The 21,881-nt window shown below is 46.2% G+C and overlaps 1 protein-coding gene across 1 annotated transcript in view; it reads left to right on the top strand.

The window, feature by feature from the left end:
• The window catches only part of Csmd2 (CUB and Sushi multiple domains 2), a 607,037-nt gene that overhangs the window by 259,889 nt on the left and 325,267 nt on the right, over window positions 1-21,881 (top strand). The window lies entirely within an intron of this gene.

Raw genomic sequence — 21,881 nt, 5'->3', positions numbered from 1 at the left:
AAGTTTAAATAAATGTGCATTATCTGATTTTAGAATTTAAAATATAGCTATTATGAAAAGGATGGGGGGCTGGGGAGATGGGGGCTGGGGAGATGGCTCAGTGGAATAAGCGCTTCCCTGGCAAGTGCAAGGGCCTGAGTTCAATCCCCGGTTCCGCAAAAATAAATAAATAAATAAATAAATAAATAAAATGCACAGTTTTCATTAAGTTCTATATTACAGATCAATAAAAACAGCAAGATTTCTAGAGATATCTTTATTCCTATTTTATATAAAGCTGAGATAACATTTTTCACATTATGTTTAGAGGTATTTTTATTTTCATTTTATATAAAACTGAGAGATCATATATTTTCCATATTAAACAGTCCGTGAGGGCTTGGTACCAGGAACTGAACTCAGGATCTTCCACTTGCCAGACAGGCACTGTGCTGCTGAGCTATCTCCCTGGCCTTAAACAGCTATTTTTTATTTTTATTTATTTTATTTTTTAAAGTATTTAGTACAGGGTCTCACTACACAGTTCAGACTCATAGTGATACCCCTATTTTTCAGCCTCCCAAGGGCTGGAATTATAGGTGCGCACCACTATACCCAGTCTTAATCGAAGTCTCAGCGCACACCGGGGGCGAGGCCAGCGCAGTGTGCCAGGGATCAAACCCCTAGTCCCTTTGTCTGCCTAAGCAGGTGCTTTAATCCACTGAGCTATCAGGCCGGCCCCTAAACAGCTACTTTTTAGAAACATGGGGCAATTGGAAAGTGGCTGATAGAGATGAAAGAAGGACATGCCCAGAGTGGAAACCCTGTTCCCATGGTCCCGCCACAGCTCTGGGCGACAGGATAAACCTTTATTTTCTTTTTCAATTTTCTCGAATTCAACCATTTATTTATACCAAACACATTAATTCCCATCTCCTTTTCTTTTCTTTTCTTTTTTTTTTTTTTTGGTTGTTGCTGAATCATTTTTATTTTATTTTTTCCACAATTTTATTGAGGAACAAATAGCAATGAGACAGTTTCAAACCAAATTGGTAGGACAGTTTCAATAATTAACACATTGCCTACATTCTTCCTAGTGGTTAATTGCTGTACAAGATGCGGACATGATATCCTATTTACAAACACCATTAGAACAAATCCCTCTATTCATTAAGAGAATGTAACTATATATCTATCCTAACCACCTTGAATACACAGATACAAAATGGACATTCATCTGTATCCCCTTTTCTTGTTTAGCTCCATTATTTGAATATTATAGGTGTGTTAACTCAGCAAAATATTCTAAGAGTCCAGTAGTCCATAATAGTATTGGGTCTTCCGCTTCACTGGTAATGTCAGAAATTGTTGACCTGAGTTATTAAAGCTTAACAGCTAGGTTGTATGGTAATAATGATAAACCATTTTTTATCCTGATCACCTCAAACTTGTTAGCATTTTCTCTGTTATTTTAAATGCTTGGCCTCCAAATACTCCATTAAGTGGGTAGATCATAGTTTACTTAACCATTTCTCCTGGTTCTCTTGGAACATTAAGACTGTCTATGGTTGCTCATGTTATAAATATTTCTGTAAAGAATATTTTTATGTGTAAGGCTTTTTTCCCCCTGAATTTATGATTATTTCTTTAGGAGCAATTCCCAGAATGAATCGTGTTCAGACTCTTGATCCTTATTGCCAAATTGCTTTCTAAAAGCATTTGATCGCTTTACGGTGCCACCATCAATACATGGGTGTCTGGAGAAATGGGATTTTAAAATTAAAGATTATGAAATACATTGTAGAAGACAGAGGGCAGACTTTGGAGTCAAGGAGGTGGGCTTGAATTCTGATTCTTCCTGTGAAAACTGGGCCATAGTATCAAAAAAGTAACTGAGCCTCAGTTTCCGTATCTGTAGAATGGGCGGCAAATTCCTTCCACAGTCATTCTGGAGGCTGCTGAGTAAGCACAATCTGGTGATGGCACCTGGCACAGAACAACAACAATCAGGGGGAGTCCTTCCCCATCATTTGGACCATTTTCAGAGGTTTTCATTTTCTAACCAGCTTTGGTGATTTCCCCGTAAACTGCACTGCAATTAGGAATGACTTCCACTGTCCCTCAGCAGAGCCATCTGCCCTGGGGAAGCCCCTTCCTGCACCTGGCTGCTGGCCCCAGCTGTGAGCTGTGAGCTCCCAGGCCCGTCAGCCTGTGGTGTGGAAGAATCCCTCTAGGGCTCTGCCCTCACCAGGCTTCTGCTCTATGCTTCAGGAGAAAGAACCACTTGTGCTCCACCCTCATGGTAAATCAAGAGACCTTCAGCCTCTCCCAGGTGCACAGACTGGATCATGTCCCAGGGGACATTGTGCAGAGCGGGGCAATGGTCACCTCCTAACTGCCAAGTCCTGCCAGCTCTACCTCCTCAGTACCTTTCCAGCTTTCTCTTTCTCTGCACCAGCAGGTCTCCTGCTCTTGCTTCCATACCTGTGATACTGACGTAACATCCAATTGGCCTCCAGAATGGCTCGCCACTGTCACCCTCTCTCCTGGTCCACTGTGAGCCTGCTAAATGCCCATCTTGGCCATCCTGTTTCTCTGCTGGAAACCTTTAGTTGCCCTTGCCACCTGTAGGATAGATTCCAAGCCTTTAGCTTGGCACCCAGTGCCCTCCGGGGATCAAATGCTTTTAGAAAGCAATTTGGCAATAAACTGTGTGTGCTACCCACACATTCATTTATTCCAGAGGCACTGAGCAAGTATCAGTGACCAGGCTAGGTATCAGAGTTACTAATATGGTTTGTTCCTATCTAACCAATCCAGAATAAGAATGGTGCTAGTGGCCGGGGAGATGGCTCAGTAGAATAAGCGCTTCCCTGGCAAGTGCAAGGGCCTGAGTTCAATCCCTGGTTCCACCAAAAAAAAAAAAAAAAAAAAAGAATGGTGCTAGCTAAAACCCCTTGCATTCTTTCTAAACACACAGAACTGTGCTAAGCACTTTCGGTGCATAATTGTTCTTACCCTTTCAATGATCTTATCAAGAAGGTATTATTTCCATCTCCTCATGCAGTTGAGGAAACTGGGACTTGAAAAATTAACATAGCCTGTTCAAGTTGGGAGGTACAGAGACAGATTCTTTGTCACTAGAGCCTATGACCTCAGCCACTCAATGCCAGTTTGTTTCTTTATATCTTAAGATACCTGTAAGGCTAAACTCATAGTATGTTTTTTTTTTCTTTTCATTTTTTAAAAACTTTTATTTATTTGATACAGGGTCTCTCTGCATTCAGCTCAGACTCATAGTGATCTTCCTGTCTCAGCCTCCCCAGCATTGAGATTACTGGCATGCACCCACCACCACACCTGGTTTCAGTGGCCAGCACAGTACACCCGGGGTTCCGGGGCCAGCATGACATACGGTACCAGGGATCAAACCCAGGTCCTTGCACTTGCCAGACAGGCACTTAGACCACTGAGCTTTCTCCCTAGCTCCATAGTATCTTTATATGCATGTCTTATAAGAAATATGGCCAGAGAACTCATAATTCTCAGCGGCCACTAAACAGGAAACTGACCAGTAGCTAACACAAGTCCTGGCAGATTCTCCTCTTACTAAGAGCTCCAGGGTTGGCCACAGGATTTCTGCTGGGAACCCTGGTTGCTAGCATCCCAGTAACAGTCTGGGTTAGTGATGATTTCCTAAGAGGAGCCTCTGCCCTGGTCTCTGGCCCACTCACATTTGCGTTCCTGGGTGCATGATGGGCACTCGATAACTGCACGGAGTTCAATTGGATTGGATTGAACCAAATTGAATTGAGAAGCAGATATTCTTCAGCCGTGGCTGGGATTTAAATTCACTGTTGTCCTAATCATCTTGCAGTCGTAACGCTGCCTCCCCCTAAGACAGGCTGAGCACTTAGATTGTTGAGGATACTCTATCTTAAGGGGTTTCTTTTCAGGATGGGTGGCTGTTCCTTCATAGACCACTGGAGGTGGATCCGAACAGGGCCTGTTTCTTTGAGGTAGCTTTCTGATAAATCTTGGAATTTGGACAAACTTGCTTTCAGAATCATCTGCACCACTTGTGCTGTCACATGACATTGGGCAAGTTATTTAACCTCTCTGGGCCTTTTGTTCTTGTCTGTCTCTGTCTCATGGGGCTACTATGAGAATCAAAATGAGAAATTGAATGTAAAATTCTTACTATGCATGGTGCATGGTGAGAGCGCACAGGCTGGGGCAATACTGAGAATAATTGTCTTTTTCCTATCTCTCCCGTCTCTGTTGAACTGCACAGGACTGGGAGCAGTGACAGTAGGGAAAGCCAGAGGCAGGAATTGGAAAGCATGGTCTTCAAGGGAACTGGCCAGACCAGAGCCCTGGAGACAGGGAGTTCCTGTCTGTGCTTCAGAAAGCCAAGGGAAGCTGAGAGGAGATGGGGATAGAGAGGTAGGGGAGGACGGATTCCTGGTATTTCATTCTGAGGGCAAGAGAGAGGCATTGAAAAGTTTATAGCGACAAAGTGACATGGTTTGCTTTGCATTTTTGAAAGACCATGCTGACTGAAGCTGCTTACTGTGGAAGCCAAGAAGAGACAGATAAGACCTGGATTGGCATAGTGTTACTGCAGCCCAGGGAAGGGTGGATTTCGGAGCATGAAACCGAGCATGAGGAGCAAGCTGACAGCAGAGAAAGAGAGCAGGCGAGGGGACTGGAGGACTCACAGAGCAACACTCAGCCTTTCTGGGAGTTCTGAGTCCAATGGAAGACATGTCCGGAGTTGGATGTGTTGACCTCCACAATGTTGTCCAGCCTTCTGTGGTCCGTTGTGTGTCTGCTTTGGAGCACTGGACCCTGAACCAGTCTACAAGTGTTGCCCTGGACCCCTGCCCTGCCCCACTTCTTTGCATTCCAAAGACTGATCCTCTCCTTGTGGCTGTATTAAGGATTCTAGAAATCCTTCAAGCCCTACTCTAGGCGGACCTTTCCTCAGCCCCTCCCAGTCCTCTCTCCAAAGCCTGTTAGGAGATAAGGCTACTGACACTGAGGAAAAGAGATGCCCTAAAAACAGGGCCTGTTCCCTAGTTTAAGGGATCAGATGGATCCTTGACTGTGGATCTCTCAGAAAGTTTTGGAGCATGCCCTTAATAAGCGTGAAGGCCTTCCAACTTCTTCACACTGTGAATACTGCGCAGAAATAAACAGAAGTTTCTTGATCCCACTTTTATGAACTGTAACTCAGTACAGTAGGGCTATGACTCAATAATCCACATTTTAACTACTCACTCTAGAACTTCTTGATGCTGCAGTCAGGAACCACTTTTGAGAAATTCTGATTAGAGAAAGATAACCATGAGGGGCCCTAACATCTTACCACTTCCACACTGCTGACATTTCATTTGATCCTCATCGCTCACCGATGAGGTAAATCCATTACTTACAATCCAGGAAGTAATCTGAAACCCAAAAATATGAAGCAACTCACCCAACAACACACAGCTGGTTGCTAGCAGATGCAGAACTGGAACCCCAGGTCTAGCTGACACGTTTACACCAACACATCATGTACTAAGAGGAATGCAGTTATAGGTAGTTCATCATCCACCTTGTGGGAAAAGGTTTGTATAGTTCACAGACACCTAAACAAGAGGTGACTGCAGGAGTCAGACCTTGATTCAGCACAGAGATCATTCTTGTAGTTGATGTTTCGTCACTGCCTGGGTGTGACCAATGGCATGTAACATAGGAGCTAGATAGAAGTTAGTTAGAGGTACCTTTGAGGGGACTTGGGGAGGATGTGACTCTGAAGCCTCTGTCAAGCCTGCAAAGGGTTGAGACTGAGGTGTGACAAGGTGACTCCCCTGAGTGTGGTCTCCATACTGTCCCTTGTCTTACGTGATTACATGTGTGGCCATGAAGTTGGCTAGTTGTTCAAGGTAGGATGGTCGAGAGTTCTGGATCCTGAATCTTTGATCCTTCATCAAATCATTTCTGAGTTATGAGATGAGCGAGAAAGCAGGTACTGAGGCCTGGAGATTCTCATTATGGCTGATTGAAGCCTAATCCCAAGAATGACCCCTTCAGCAAGGAATCCTCCTTGAACCAACTTTCAGAAAAGCAGACAAGGTTTTACATGTGCCCTCCCTGCTAGTGCCACCCAAGCCCCGAAGTCTACAAAGGAATGCTGGTCAAGATAGAGTTAGATATATTGTATTTCTATTCAGTCTGGTTACTGTCCCACAGTGAAAAGAGCCATGACACATAGGCAGCTTTAGAAAGTATGAAATCACAGGTGTTGTTCAGGTGCAGCCTGTTCTTTGAAACTGTCTCATTAGACGACCTACCCACCCCAGAGGAGTCAACCTCAGTCCTGTAAGCTCCAGTACCTCTAGCCACCCCACTCCCCACCTTCCCACCAGAGTTCTGCCATCGCTCTTGGAAACAGCTCCCATGTTTGACTCCCAGTTCTGCAGTCACCAGCCATTTAGTCTCAGGCAATTCATTTAACCTCTTAGAGCCACAAGACCTGTTGGTGAGATTAGAAGCTGGCAAGACCTTTTTGGAAGTTCATTTCATGTAATGATTAAAATATAAAATGTCCATGCCACAGTTGGAAATTTATGCCAAGAAAACAGTGAGAAGTTAATGTTAAGTGCTACACACAAAGATGTTCACTACAGTATTATTTATTATACACAGAAAAAGGTAACAGTATCTGGGTCACATTAATGGTTCAACAAACTGCCATCAAGGTGGCTCATAAAACATGTAGCAATTAAAATTACAGTTTCAAAGGATGTTGAAAGAAATTGGAAAATGCTTAATATGTGATATTAAGTAAAAAAAATAAGGATACAAAACTGAATATATAGTATAAAGTAAAAATTTTATATACATACATATATAATAGTCATTAAAAAAGGAAAAAGAGCTAACATCCTTAGCTCTGAATGGGATATTAATGTATCTTTAACTTTATGTTCTTTTGTAAGTTTCTGGAGGTTTTACAGCAAGGTTATATTGCTTCCTGGGTACGGAAAAATCAGTAAAAGATAAAATGTTTATTATTCATATTTTTCTGGTGTTGAGGACAGAACCCAGGGCCTTATCATGCTAAGCACACATTCTTCTGTTGAGCTACGCTCCAGCCCCTTAAATGTATTTTGGCAGCTACCACCACTTACAGCAGAATTTTTGTAACTGGACCCTAACTCAGCACCCATCTTTTGCTGTTCATCTTATCACTGCCAGCTCCCCTATAATTTTCCTGTGCCTTGATCCTGCCGCCCCAAGCTACTTGTCCCTCTGCAAATGCATCATGACTATTTCTTCTGTCGCATCTTCATTCTTCCTGTTTTTCCCATCCAGAATAATCTTCACCTTTTTCAAGATCTGATTCAAACACCTCTACATCTTCCTTTACTGTCAATGGCTTCCTGCTCTTTCCCCTAAAGAACACTTTACATATGCTTTAAGTACTTAGTTTGTGTCCTCTCTACTTTCCCTCCTCCAAGATTGTGTGAGAATCTCAGGGTATCAGCTGACAACAGGCAGGGGATGTCCCACACAATTCTGCGGTGCGCTTCCAGTGCACAAACCTGTTTCTATTTCTCTTCCAACTCTTATGTCCTTGCCTCGCTTGATGTATGTGAGTACACATCTCTCTGCCACCACTCAGTGAGATCGCCAGTGCAGAGAATTTGCGTTCTTTGCTTAGCAACTTTCAACACAGTGCCTGGCACATATGTCCCACTATACATACATTGTTTTTTGTCCTAGGGTTTGAAGGCCTAAAAGTACCACTACAGTTACTCTCTTCCTCCTTGTCTTAGTGAAAATATGTGGGGGGAATCATATTTATCACTGGCTTCAAGTATGGGCCTAGAGACACTGACAATATTTTTTATGTAGTCTGTTGATTTTAAGCAAATTAAACAAGTTTTTCATCTAGTAAGTATTATGAGGATGCTCGGCAACATTTGGTCTTTCCTGCGGTATAAGTATCCCATCAGGATGAGCTCTGCTTCTCCTCTAAACAACATCCCACAGCCTCAGAGTGATGTTTTTGAAATAAAGCCTGCTTGAGTAATGTTTCTCTTGGACTCATAAAATCTTTATGGCAATCCTGCCTCATCTCACAGACTCTGAGGAAGAAGAGAGCCTGAATCACTGTTTAGAGTGAACAAGAAGTGGGAAAGGCAGTATTTTCTTACATGTGGGTCACACATTTAGTGTAAATAGTTTTAAGATGCAAATGCAATACTGACTACATCAGCGCGCACATGCGCACACGACGTAGCTCTGTCCAAAGTGCTGAATCTGAGTCAGACTCGCTTAATCACTGATTGAAGAGTAGGTTGTATGCAAATGTGTTCATTGGGACGGAAGGTTTGACTGTATTAAAAGACCCAGTAACAGCCACACGAGGGAGAAGAATACAAACAGACAGAAATAAAACAACTGCTTAGTGGGCCCTGCAAATAGAAACAAATAATAAATTGGTAGCGCTAAGCTCTCAACCCAGTTATCCAAAGGACACTTGCTTGTGAGCCGGGCCTCCATTCAACACATATCTTTGGAGTGTCTGCTATATGACAGATATGATGCTCTAACACTGAATTAGATAAATCATAATCTTTGGTTTCTGTGAGGTCACAACCAGGGCTTACTCAAGCACTGACCAGCTGTTGACCTTTCAAGCCTCGGATTTATCATTTAAAATTTTGAGATAATAAGAGCTCACAGGGTGTTTGGGTAGATTAAATGAGATAATGCTTTGCGCAGAACTTAATATATTGTAAGCTCTCCATAAACGTCATATATTAGCTTTGGATGTGATGCACTGAGCTAAGTTCTTTATGTCTGCGATCTCATTTTATACGAGGCACGATCCAGTTCTAATAACCCCTTTGCACGGGTGAGGAAAATATGGCTCAGAAGAACAGGATTAGGTAACTTGCCAATGTCCATATGATTAGCAGTATGCATAGAATTCAAACTCAGTTCTTTCTTCCTTGAAAGCCAGTACTCATGATTATGGTGATCTTGGTTCAAGCTGGAAGTGTAGGCAGAATGACTGTCCATAGCAACCATGAAAGTATGTAAGGCAAAAATCTACCCTGGTCTGAGCTGGCAGTTTTGAAAAGACAAAGTCTTAGGGCACCAGGTGAGCACATGACACAGATGCTGTCATGTACACTTGCGGATTAATAGAAATGGAGAGAACAAGCCCAAGCTTTGAGAGAATAGACTCAAACCACAGCAATCTAGAAATAGGGTTTTGTCAAGCTTCCATCTCATTGGGAGAGAGAATGGGGATCAGGGACTGGAGCAGACCAGGCAGACAGACAGTTCCCACTGGGGGATTGGGTCACCATCAAGGCTGCAGAGGCTTTGGGGACTAAATACCATGCCGCTTTAAATAAGGGACAGGGGGTAAAAGACTATTTGCAGACTCCACTTAATAAGAGGTGAAGGGGTGTTTTATGATTTGCCTGCCAGAGATTCATGGGCAGATTGACCTAAAAATGCACTCAGCAAAGGCTGGACAAAAGCTGGAGTCTTCATAATCCTGTCCCCCATGCTACATTTGGAGTCTCTGGCTGGGAAAACTCTTCATTTTTGCTTGTCTATGTCCCATGGGGTAGGGACAGTGAGGGGTCTGAATTAGTGACAACACATTGTTCTCTTGGTAGCAAGTTTCTGGGTTTTTTTCTTTTATCCAAACAGCTTATGATTCAGTCCTACACAGCCACATAAATAAATATTCTTTGCTTTCCTCCCTGTGGGAAACAGGGCTGCAGAACATACACCCCACCCCACCCCTAAAGGCTGTCCCATAAACAGTGGGACTTATTTAGATTTCCTTGATAGAAATTGGAAAGGTCACATTTCAATGGTGTCTAAGGCATTTGCTTTTCCCACCTGTGACAGCACTGTGCCATCCTGGGGCCTTCCTAAGGTGCCCTTCCAGCTCAGACCTGCCACGGATGCCTTTCAGTCACAGAGTTTGCTAGCCATCGAGCAGGTAAATAGATCAATGAGGGCTGTTCATCCAGTTGCGCTCCCTGGGCCTCTGTCTGCTGCCTCCAGTCCTTGCTGCAGCTGTCAGATCAATGGAGTGTGGTGTCATAACAACAGCTCCTTTGTAGGGACTTTGCTGGGTCCCTTTTCAAACTGTGGAGGTCAGGGGCAGCCATGCTCGATACCCTGAAGGCTCTAGAGAGGTCCATGTTGCCTTCTGATGCATCAGCAGGGATCTCTGGAACAGCCCACATGCTGCAGTCCCAGGAGCCTGTGGTGCTATGTGTCCCCAATCCATGGCAAGTAGGGTTGTTCCCATCTCTTGCACATGGCTCTGGGCTTCAGCTTCTGCTGCAGCTGAAAGCGAGGCATGGTGTGACTGAGAAAAGCCTTGCCTTCCTGCAACAGTAGCCTCATGTGAAGGCACTGGGTTCAAAAGGAGGGACTGGACAAATGCACAGTGCAGAAAATGCTAGAGTAAAGCTTGGGGTTGCAGGGGCTGAGCCCCCTCCCCTGCTTGTTCATGTGTCTCCTCTCAAATGGCCACACATGGCTCCAGGGACTCCATGGCTGATTCTATTTCTGTGCTTCTTATCAAATTGTCATCAGAGAAAATCTGATTGGCTCTGCTCATTATTCAAGTGTCCTCTTTCTTCTCCAATCACCTGATGCTACAAAGGAGCAAGTTCAGCAGACAGGAGCATCCTTTTTGCAAAGAGCGAGGGGAACAGTACAGTCCCCAGAAGAAGACCCCGAGTGGGCAAGCACCCGAGTCGCCCTTCTACTTGGTACAACCCCTTTGTCTTATCTTTTCTCTCCATTGGGAAGTAATGGAGAAAACTCCCCTTTTTACCCAGGTCCTTAATCCTAACCAAATAATGCCAATGGAGGGCCAAGGACTCCTGAAGAGAACTCGAGAGCAACTCCAGATTGTCCTCACAACAACAGTGTTGTCTAGCTGGCTTTCATAGTCTGAAAAAAGGAAGCCTCATAAATAGCAAGGATTACTTTGATGGTTACGAATCCTCTAAGTAGCTAAATTCCCCAAATTCTCAGAGTGGTAATGCCTTGGGATTCTGAGATATAATTAAGAACAGATGAGCCTCTGAGAGGTCGATGGCAGGGATCTAGGGTGGCAGCAGCACATGGCAGCATCTTGATGTCATCCCCAGGCCTTCATCTCCCCCATGCGGTACTGGAGCCAGAACTTACTAGAGTCCCTGGACCCCAGGGTCCTGGCTGCCATCCTCCCAGAACTTGTGACTCAACCTGGGAACACATGGATGGGCTGGCAAGAGGCAATGCTGGACGGCGCAGGGCTGGACTCCACAGCCACAGTGAGCAGCTTTGGCTACTCCAGGATCAGAGACGGCCCTGTCTGACCCACTTCCTCTTGGCCACATTTGCCTTCTGTTCACACATCAGATACCTTGCTGGGAGAGGGCTCTGCCACACTGGGTCATCTCCCACACTCGAGCTTTTACCCATTTCCCAACACTTTTCATTGACTCTACTACTGAAAGGCGTAGAAATACCAATAAGGCAATACTACTTTTTATTTGATCTGTGTACTGCTGTGACCTGAATCTATATTATCTGTCATGCCAGGAATGTTTTGACCTTCTAAAAGGAAATGAATATTCTCCCAACCAGAGCCAGGCAAGCAGCTTAGACCCATCTGCAATCAAAAGTCGCAGGTCTGGGGACTTTCAGCACACTAAATCTCCATCAAAACATGACTGGAGTTGTGAAGTTCATGATTTGGAGTGACACAGGAAGAGAAAGAGCCCCACAGCTAACATGAGAGGCGGTAGAATGAGGGGACCAGAGCCAGAATGCCTCAGTGCTGCTACCCGTTAGCTGTGTGACCTCAGACAAGATGTTTAATCCCTCTGAACCACCATCCTCTCACCTGAAAGCTGGAGGCTGTCATGGAATCTGCCTCCTGGGCTTGCTCTGTGAGCTGTGTTAGTACATGTGAGGGGCAAAAGGGCCTTGAAGGCAGTGAGCGCTCAAGGTGATGGTTGTTTCCCACGTATCACACTCTATTCCCTTATTATATTCTTCCAAGAAGCTGGGAAAGCAGATTTTTTTTAAAAATTCTCATTATAGAGAAGAAGGAACAGAATCTCTGATATTCAACAGAGTGCCCCGGCCCACGTGGCTTATAGGTGGCAGGGACAGACCCTAAGGCTGAGATCTCTGACCCTGAAGCCTCTTTTCCTTCTCCCTCCTCCTTCTCCGTGGCCATTCCCCTCGGGGTCGACCTGGCTTCCCAAAGGCACAGCATGTCCCGCTGGCCCCCGCTGGCTCTTGGTTCCCATGGGAATTCCAGTGGCCCTGAAGTCTCAGCACCACTTGCCAACAGGGACAGCGTGAATAGGGCACTGAAAACCTCTCAACATTTGTGTTTGTCCATTTCTGTGCACCGGCACAGAGTGGAGACAGAAAACAGGAGGCCTGGGGCTGGGGCTGCCCCACACGGGCAGCAGTGGACCTGCGGGACACAGCTGCACCCACGCTGAGGTCTGGGGCTTTTCCTGATGTCTAAATAATTCATACCATATCGGCATACACAGGACTATACTGATGAGGCCTGGTACATTAAGACAAAAACAAGTCCATTCCCAAATCATGTCTGAACTCAGACCATGACAAGAACTTTATTCTAAATATAAAACCACTACCCAGCCCAGCTGATGGACCGATACCAGGTTCTTTACCAATCACAGCTCTAATCTTGATTTAGTCTTCCCACCTTCTGGATTACATGCGCTTCCTGGCAGCATCAAGCCAGGCGAAGCTCAGCTTCCTTGAGCCTTCCCCAAATCATCTAACACAAACTCCATTTTGTAGTAAGTTTATTCCAGCACCTTCTCACTAAGACACCCCACACTTGCCTGTGATGTGCACCCCTTGGTCAGTCAACGAGCCCAGCTTTGCTCTATGACAGGGGCCTCGTGGTGGTCTTTGGCTCGGGGAGAGGGGCGAGGCGTTGGTGCTGCACCTGGAATTAACATCATAGTGACTGAGTCGTGCTTGGAAATCAGCTCGGAGCATAGTCAGTCCCCAGCATACTTGGGAAATAACCATTATACTTCCTGGGCTGGGGAGTTAGCTCAGTGGCCTAAGTGCCTGCCTGGCAAGCGTAAGGTTCTGCTTTTGATCCTTGGTACCAAAAAAGAAAAACAAATTTAAGTGTGTTTCCCCTTTGGACAGAACTGGGGACCCCGCAGGGACTCTCATCTCAAACAGCCACCCCCTCCCCCGCATCTTTTCTGACGTCCATGCAGATGCCCTCTTGTGTTGATCTCGGGTACTGTAGCATTCACTCTGCGTTTTGCCGATCATTACAACCCTCCATCCTTACAAACCTCTTTGGGGCTGTGGATCTAGCTCAGCAGCACAAGCGCCTGTCTGACAAGCACAGAATCCTGAGTTCGCTTCCTGAGACACAAACTGCACAAACCTCTTTTGCCCAGAACATTTGGGCCCTCCATAAAAGACATTCTCTTAAGGTGTTGAGGAAGAAGGCCTAGGACCCGCAGAGATGGCGCTGCTGCGCCTGGCCAGGGGAGCCGCACTGGGAAATTCCCTCGCTCTCTTGCCAAGGCTGTGCAGACCACAAGAGTGAGGCCAGATCCTCTAATGTGACTGTGTCCGCAGTTGCATGGGCGAGGGGCAGCCCAGGGACAGCAGAGTTCTTCCATGCCCAGGGCTGCTAATTTCACATAATGCATTAAAAATACACCACCACATCTGTTCACTTTAACATGTACATTGGGGGATTTACAGGGCTTCTAGTGCCGGGTGTGAGGAGAGACAAATGCTTGTGCTGCCTGCGAGCCACTGCTGCAGTCAAGCTGGAGGTGTGGTTTCCACACACATTGAACTCTCTGGGTGCCAGCCAGGCCCTCGTGTGGAAGCACCAAGAGATACATCCAGATGTCGCTCTGGAAATACCTAACTGCATAGCCAGTCGAGCACAGAGTATATGTCTAGATGCCTAGGAAGTCCTCTGGACTCACTCGGGGATTTGCAGAGTCCCTGACAGCAGGGAGACTCTACATAACCCTGGGACTGCTAGGCACAGGCAGGATCAACCTGCTTCTTCTGACTCAATCATTCCAGGAGGTGTGAACTGGGAACCTACCCTGGTATCTAAGTTCTTCCTCTGCAGAGTAAGGAGTTTAAAACATTTCCCTCATTGCCTTTCTTTTGTGTCAAAGGAGGTACCAGGGATTGAACGCAGGACCTTGCACTTGCCAGGCAAGCATTTATGCTACTGAGCTATCTCCTCAGCACTAATTTTTTTTTTTTTTCTGTAATAGAGATCAAACTTGGGACCTTGCACTCGCCAGGCAGGCGCTTATGCCGCTGAGCTATATCCACGGCCCTCCTCACTGCCTTTCTAATGAAGACAATTGCTTCCACCAGCATCAAGCACAGCATTGGTTTTTAACAAAAGTTTGCTATTGTTATTTTATTCCATGCAAAATGTTAAGTTATAGGGCCCTGGGATGAATAGGCCCTTGTCCACCAGCTGGGGAGACAAACAGTAGTTATGTTGTGATATGCCTTGACTTACAAGCTATATGAGCTATATGACTTACGAGCTTATGAGCTATATGAGTTGTAGGAAACAAGTATAAGCTGTTATGGGAACACAGAGGCAGGCCAGGGGGTCAAAAGTGGCTTCCTAAAGGAAAGAATACCTCATCTGAGTCCTTTAGGACAGGTGAAAGTTTTCCAGATGTAGATGATAGAAATGATCCTGGCTTGGAGCAGCATGTGCAAAGGCCCTGGGGCTCTAGCCAAGAAAAGATAGTGTTTCTAGGGGAAATAACTATCCAATAGGATCTTGGACTGGGTGTATAAAATGCCTACTACTGGATCACAAATTACCCCAAAGCATACTGGTTTGAAGTAATACTATCTCATATTTCCTCTGTGTAAGGCATTTGGGTATGTCTTAGCTTGGTTCTCTGGCTTTGGATTTCCCTTACTCAAAGCATCCAACAGAGCTGCAAGGATCCAAGAATTCACCTGGGGAAAAGGATTATTGGGTATTTGTGGGTTCAAGTTACTCCATACTGTGACAAGAGATTGCAAGAAACTGACAAGAAACAAGAACCTACATCTCAACTTCTTTCCATAGGCAGTTTAGACACAGCAATTGCCTCATTTGTTTAAGTCGAGAGAGTAAGACAGAGGAGCCAGTCCTTTATGGCCTGAAGTGAGTCACTAGGTCCAATCCACACAAGGGGATGGGACTGCACAAAGTCAGGAACATGGGAGGCAGCAGCCATGTCAAGTCCAGCACAACCTCCTGCCCACTCCTGGGGATTCCCATCTCTTCCACCTGCAGAATACAGCCACTCCCTCCCCAACCCTACAAATGTCTGCTTCTATGACAGCATAAAGTTCAGACTTATCATCCATAGCAGGGCCTGGCGTGGATGTGGCTCTTGTCTGTAGCTCCTTAAATACGCGCTGTAGAAAATTGCTTGGTCTGAATGTGGCAGTGTGTGAAACCAAAGAGAAGTGACCTTCCCCCATGTGTCTGATGTACAGTGATGGGATAGATTAGGGCCATGGCTCTAGACATCTTACTATAAAGGAAGTGTGAAATGCAAAGAAGTACTGGTCCATAAAAGTTTTGAAATCGATCCAGAAAAATACCAGAAGTATCTTGATTACCTTTCAAAGATTGGGACAGGTTTTCCATGACTGAACTCCACTTTCTAAGCTCTTAGTAATTCTGAGTCAATCTTCCTCCTTCATGGAAGAAAGCTTGTGTCTTTGCTTGGTGCTAGGGACTGCATGCAATGTCCCTGGAATATTGAGTGCTCTATCCCAGTCCCAAGGAAGCATGTGCTTGAAGCTAACTTGGCTCTTCAGCGTGTTTCCTGATGATTGGAATTTTGGGAGTCTTATGGCCTTTCTCATATTGTGCTGTCTTGGTCCCTTTCAGCCCAGTTGTCAGTCCAATATTAGTTTTCTCAAACTGTGGGGTTTCTGTAAATCTCACTGAGATTCTTTCTAGGCACAGAAGCCACACCCATCATTTCCTTTGAACTGAATCCTTTTCCAACCTGAGTCTCCTGCTGAGGAGACCAAAGGACATCACTATGTCTCTTAGAGCCCCTAATGTTTGGTCTGGAAACTTTCAAGGCCCACTATAATCACTTAAAAGGGCTTTGTGTGACCCTTTGATGTTTCTGAGGTCTTCAGTAAAGGTTACCCAGTCACACTCTTAGCTTTATCTCCAGACTGCCTCTTTTTGCCAATGTTCAAAAGCCACTTCCTAACTTTAGCATCTTTCGCTATGTTGGAAGACTAAGAACCCTCAACATTAGCAAAAGCAAGTCCCAGGTCCTTTGTCTTGGACACTTTCCCCTCTCCTCATATATCATCTTCAGCACTTGCCTTGGGCATCACCATAATGAGGTGACAATGTACAAGATGCATGCTCCTGCCACGTAAACACAGACAAGTGTCACCAAGCTTTCTGCCACCCCCTAACATAGATCCCCTTCTACCAGCCTCCAGGGATGTGCTCACTTCCATCCACAAAGCACATCTTTCTGCAAACAGCCTCTGAGGCAATTGGAGATTTCTATGGCCATTTCCTCAGCATATTCACAGCCTCTGCCCCACTGCCTGGTTCCGAAGTCACCTTACTTTTTTTTTCTTTAAAAATATGTGCCGCAACACTATCTTTCTCTTGATATCCAAATCTATGTTCATTATCTATTCTAGTTTGTAACAAATTACCTCCAAGCCACAGAACCATGAAACAACATCTATTAGCATCTGTGTGTCGGGAGTCAGGTGCATTGTAGCTGGCCTGTCAGGAGTCAGGTGCTCCTAGCTGGTCTATCAGGAGGCTGTAGAACAGGTGTCCCCTGGGGCTGCAGAACCCCCAGGCTCACTCAGACAACAATCAGCCCTCTTCCAAGTTTCCTTGCAGTCATTAGCAGGCTTGGGTTCCTGGCAGACTGTTGGCTAGCAGCCACCCTCTGTCCCTGCCACATGAGCCTCTGTGGGGCCACTTTCAATCTGTCAATTTGCTTTAAGCAAGCAAGAAGGAAGACAAGGGAGAGCCACAGGTTTTTATAACCTAATACTAGGTGACATTTCATTGCTTTTGAGCCTTGTTCTAGTCATTAGGATCGAGTGTCTGGGTGCAACGCACACTCAATGGGGTCTGTGCAAGGTGTGTGTATCAGACATTGCACTGCTGGAGGGGAAGCTCTTAGAAATGTAGTGTACAAACTACAGCCAAGACAGGGTAGAAAAGAGGGCCAGGGATAGGGAGAGTTCTTGTCAGGCAGCCCCCCCACCAGAATGGCCTGCTACCTGCAGGCTCATGGTGTCACTGGTAACCAGAGATCAGGGCCAGCCCCAGAGGTCACAAGGCTGAGCTGTCTCTCCTGCTTGAAACTGCCTTTACATTTTCTTGCTTTCTAACCCATCTTTAAGAGACCAGGGTCAGTTTCCCCATTCCTAGGGTACTCCTCCCATGACACAGCAGCCCATGCCAGTCCTTGCCAGTCTCAAAGGTCTATGATGGGCTGCTTATTCTCAGCACACCTCTAGGGCATGTATTGCTTGCAGAAATGTGACACAAAAGGTCACCAGGAAGCTCAGAGAGGGTACCACACTGTCTTTGTGACCTCAGTCTGTTCTGATGTGGACTAGACCAATGGACGAGACTTCTTTATGCCCCAGTTGATGTGTCTAGTGGAAGCTGAAAGCAAACATGAGATCCCAGCGAGGTTGTGTAGTCCAGAGGCCAATTGATTGTTTTGCAACCAAGATTAACCTCCCTGTTGTGATTGGAGGGAAACTCAATCAATAAAATATACTCATTTCCTTCTCCAGTGCAGAAGCAATTGGCAGAGGCTGGAGAAAGCCTGCTGAGGACCAAGAGTGTCACCTTGATTACTGAGGGACCGGAGGGAAGGCAGACCTGAATATACACTGCAGGGAGAGAGGAAGGAAGGAGGGAGGTGGGGCTGAACAGGGCCAGCTCCTCCCAGGCTCACCAATAATCCAGACTGCCTCCTACTTCTTTGGAAGAGTGAGAAGCTCAAGGAAGGAGATGGATCCTTGTGTGGTTCTGGGACCTGGAGCATCAGACACACATGGAAATGATAGAAATCTCTCTCTCTCTCTCTCTCTCTCTCTCTCTCTCTCTCTCTCTCTCTCTCTCATTCAATATGGGGTCTCACTATGCAATTCAGACTCTTAGTGATCCTGCTGTTTTCAATCTCCCCAGAACTGGGATTACAGGGTGCACCACCATGCCCAGTCTTGGTGGCTGGCTCAGTGTACCCCAGGGGTGGGGCCAGCATGGCATGTGGTACATGGGATCGAACCCTGGTCCCTGCACTCTCCTAAGCAGGCATTTAGTCCACTGAGCTATCTTGTTGGCCCAGAAATGTATCTTACAGGTCCAACTCCCAGAAATATTGAGTTGGACTCAGGGAGGTGAGGCTAGAACCCTAACCCTCCCTCTCAGAGGCTTCACCCAGTGCTGCCTGAGAGCCTTTGCATTTGCTGCCCTACTGCTGGAAGAATTCTCTGCTTGGACCTTGATATCTCTGGCACTTTGTCCTTTAAGGCTAAACCAAAATGTGTCATCCCACAGAGAGCCTCTGACCACCCATTGCATGTACCTGCCGCCCCACCTGTCATTGTTTGCCTTATCACCCTGGTTTATTTCCTTCAGAGCACTTGACATTATCAACAACTATCCTGATGTGTTTATTTGTTGATTTATTTATTATCTGTCTCTTCCTCTGGCATGTGAGAGATCAGGGCCCTTGATGTATCCCTAACTCCAGAACAGTCACTGATATCTTGCAGGTGTAAGATTTAAATATTTGTTGAATGTGTCAATGCACACAGAGGATGGAAGGCTCAGAGTGGAGGGATTTGGTCATCAAGACAGTGATGGTTCTAGAGGCTTTGCCTCCGGACAATAGGGTGCCTGAGCCCTGCTGAGGGAGCCTTCCAAGCTGCCACCGCGCTGACCCCCATCTGAGATCCAGGCTTCCTCACCCCATCTCCCTCCACTGTCATCACATCACAGTCACTAGAAGCCAGCCGCTTCATACCCTCCTGCTGTCTTTTTCATAAAGGATCATTAATGGAGTTCATTTTCAGCAGGGGCACCATACACTGTCACAACTCTAACTTACCACATCATTAATCACACAGGAAACTAGAAAGAGGTGTCACATGGGCTGCGGCCTGGCTGTGGGCCCCTCAGAGAGGGTTGTGGGCATTGCACAGCTACTGCCCTCCAGGTGCCCACAGTTTGGGCTGAGAATAGCTCCATGGGCACTGCCACCTTCTAGAGCTGGTAACCAAGAACAGGAAACTATAAGGGTAGTGTAGAGCCTGGAGGGAAAAGCAAGGCTGAGAATAAAGCTAGCATCCATCATGTGGTGTCGTGTTAGCTATCTAATGCTGTGTAACAAATGACAAGCTTAGTGGCTCAAGACATGCCTTCACATAGCTGAAGCATTTCCGAATCTGTACCTACATTTGTACAGCTTCTGTGGGTCAGGAGCAGCTCAGCTGGGTCCATTTCTTGAGGTCTCACAAGGCTACAATCAAGGTCATCAGCCAGGGCTGGCTTCTCTTTGGGTGGCTTGACCAGAGGAAGATGGCTGCGGTACCTGAGTGGTTGCCGTAGCCTGCAGTACACTGGAGTGACAGGACCGAGAGTTTTCATTTACACTGGCTGTGGGTCTGAGCCTCCCCTCAGCCGCTGAAGTGTCCCCAAAGCTCCCGGCCACATGGGCTTTCTGAAGTGGGCTCCTTGCTTAAATGAGCAGCTGTGGGAAAATGTCCAGGGCAGATTGGCTAGCAAGATGATGGAGTATTATATATCATTAAGTAATAATGAAAATGACAATCCATCTCCTTTGCCATACTCTTGACTGGAAGCAAGTTATAGGTCCTGTCCACAGCTAATGGGAGGGGATTATGCCAGGGTGTTTACATCAGGAGGAGTGGGATCATGGGGCAGCCACCCTAGAGGGCGCCCTCTGTCATCCTCTGTACAACATGTTGGGTGTTCAGGGCTATGCCACATACTTTTTGGCATGTGTCATATTGTTTAATCACTAAAACAATGTGTGAGCCAGGCCTTGTCCCTATTTCCCAGATAAGACATGTGAGGAAGCTCACAGGGATGAGGCCTGGCCAAAGGCCCTGCCATGTCACAGCATCAAGGGAAGTGGACAAGCGTAGAGGCTGAAGGGTCAGCATCCTTGTGGGGAAGAAGCAGAGGCCTGAGAGAGGCAAGGGAAAGAAGAAAGAAAAGGAGGAGTGTGAGGCCAAGAGGGAAGGATGAGGGTGGATGGCATTTTAAGAAAACTGGGAGCACTTACATCTGACAATCTCTGTTTGCTCAGTGAAGCAGAAAATGAAGGTGTCCCCTGAGGAGGTGGAGGATGAGATGAGAGAAACGGAGCCAAGTTGGAATAGTGGCTGTGGGCAATGGGGATGGGGATTTTGCCAGCAGAACGACAGGTTTAGGGTTAGAGCAAAGCCCTTTCCTCTGTGAAGACTTTGGTACTGGGCTGAGAGGGTAGACCCCAAACCCTCCACAGTATTTTTCTGGGTTCACTTTTAGCACTAAGCCTGATGGTGCTGTGATTGATGCCAAGACCATCTTGGTCATCGGAAGGAAACATCTCCAGGGGCAGGACCCTACCAGCAGTCCCTGTCCAGCCCCTGCATACCCAGCATGGGGTCAGTGTGTGGGAATCCTCTATGCAGATGTTGCCTGACTCCCCTGAGTTTCTTAATCACTGTACCATATGCCCTCTCATCCCTAAAAGCTCATGCAGTTCTAAAGTATTTTTCAAACTATATTTTTACTTTTAAAAAGTAGAAAACCCAATGGCGAGTGGAAAGGAAGATCAGAGATAGAGTTGGGGAAGTCTGTTTACCCATAACTGGGGACAAAAAAAAAAAAATCAGTTTGGGATTTTGGCTGTCTTTTTGATGCCAGGAAGTAAAAAGAACCATTTCACAATATCTCCTTTCAGTCCATCTTGATTGTTATGAAATACTGCCCTGAAAAATCAAGATACAGTACAGACACAATATAACCCCATTCATCTCAAATTATTAAGTAGTAGAAAACTTGACACAAATCATGCTCTGTAGAAAATGAAACCTATGGGCTCATCTTCAGTGAAAAGCCCAGGAGAGTACGTGCCAGGGACTACTTACTAGCAGGGCCTACTACTCTCAGGCTGTGAGACAGTGCAGGCTGTGCCCTCCCCCAGCACGCCTGTGGGATGCCTGCGGTTCATCCTGATTGGACGACTGCTCTGCCAATCACCTTGGTCCGAAGGCTCCTGTCCTCTGACCGCCTTAATCACAAAGGGGAGTCACAGAAGGGAGTCAAGGTGCTGTGTGTGACTAAGAGGAAGAGGAACGGTGTCCGGTGGCCATAAATTCAGTGGTGTTACCTATTTGGAACAGAATGATGATGAGGTCCACTTGGGAGCCATAGTCAAAGGCCTTGTTTTACCAAATTACTGTAGTGTCGAGCTTCACCCTGATTGAGGGATGCCCTTGGCATTTCATCTTGCCTTACAGGAAGTTCAGAATGTGGAATAAAACCCTTGGTCCCCGTAGGTCCAGCACAACTCTGCTGCCTTGGTTCAGCCTATGGACTGAGTTCCCTATGGGTGTCTGGTCACGCTTTGCTTCCAGGACCTTGCCCAACCAGACCACCTCCATAACCATGTAGAATCAGAATGCCCTATGTCCATCACTCCCAGCTTCTTTATACTGGTCCGTCCCATGTGCACAAACCAGCCTATTTGGACACCGCCCCCACACTCCCA

Source organism: Octodon degus, unplaced genomic scaffold (genome assembly GCF_000260255.1).
Source record: "Octodon degus isolate 3935 unplaced genomic scaffold, OctDeg1.0 scaffold00130, whole genome shotgun sequence".
Classification (NCBI taxonomy): domain Eukaryota; kingdom Metazoa; phylum Chordata; class Mammalia; order Rodentia; family Octodontidae; genus Octodon; species Octodon degus.
The sequence above is the reverse complement of the archived record's forward strand: the minus strand, read 5'-3'. Positions and strand labels throughout refer to the sequence as shown.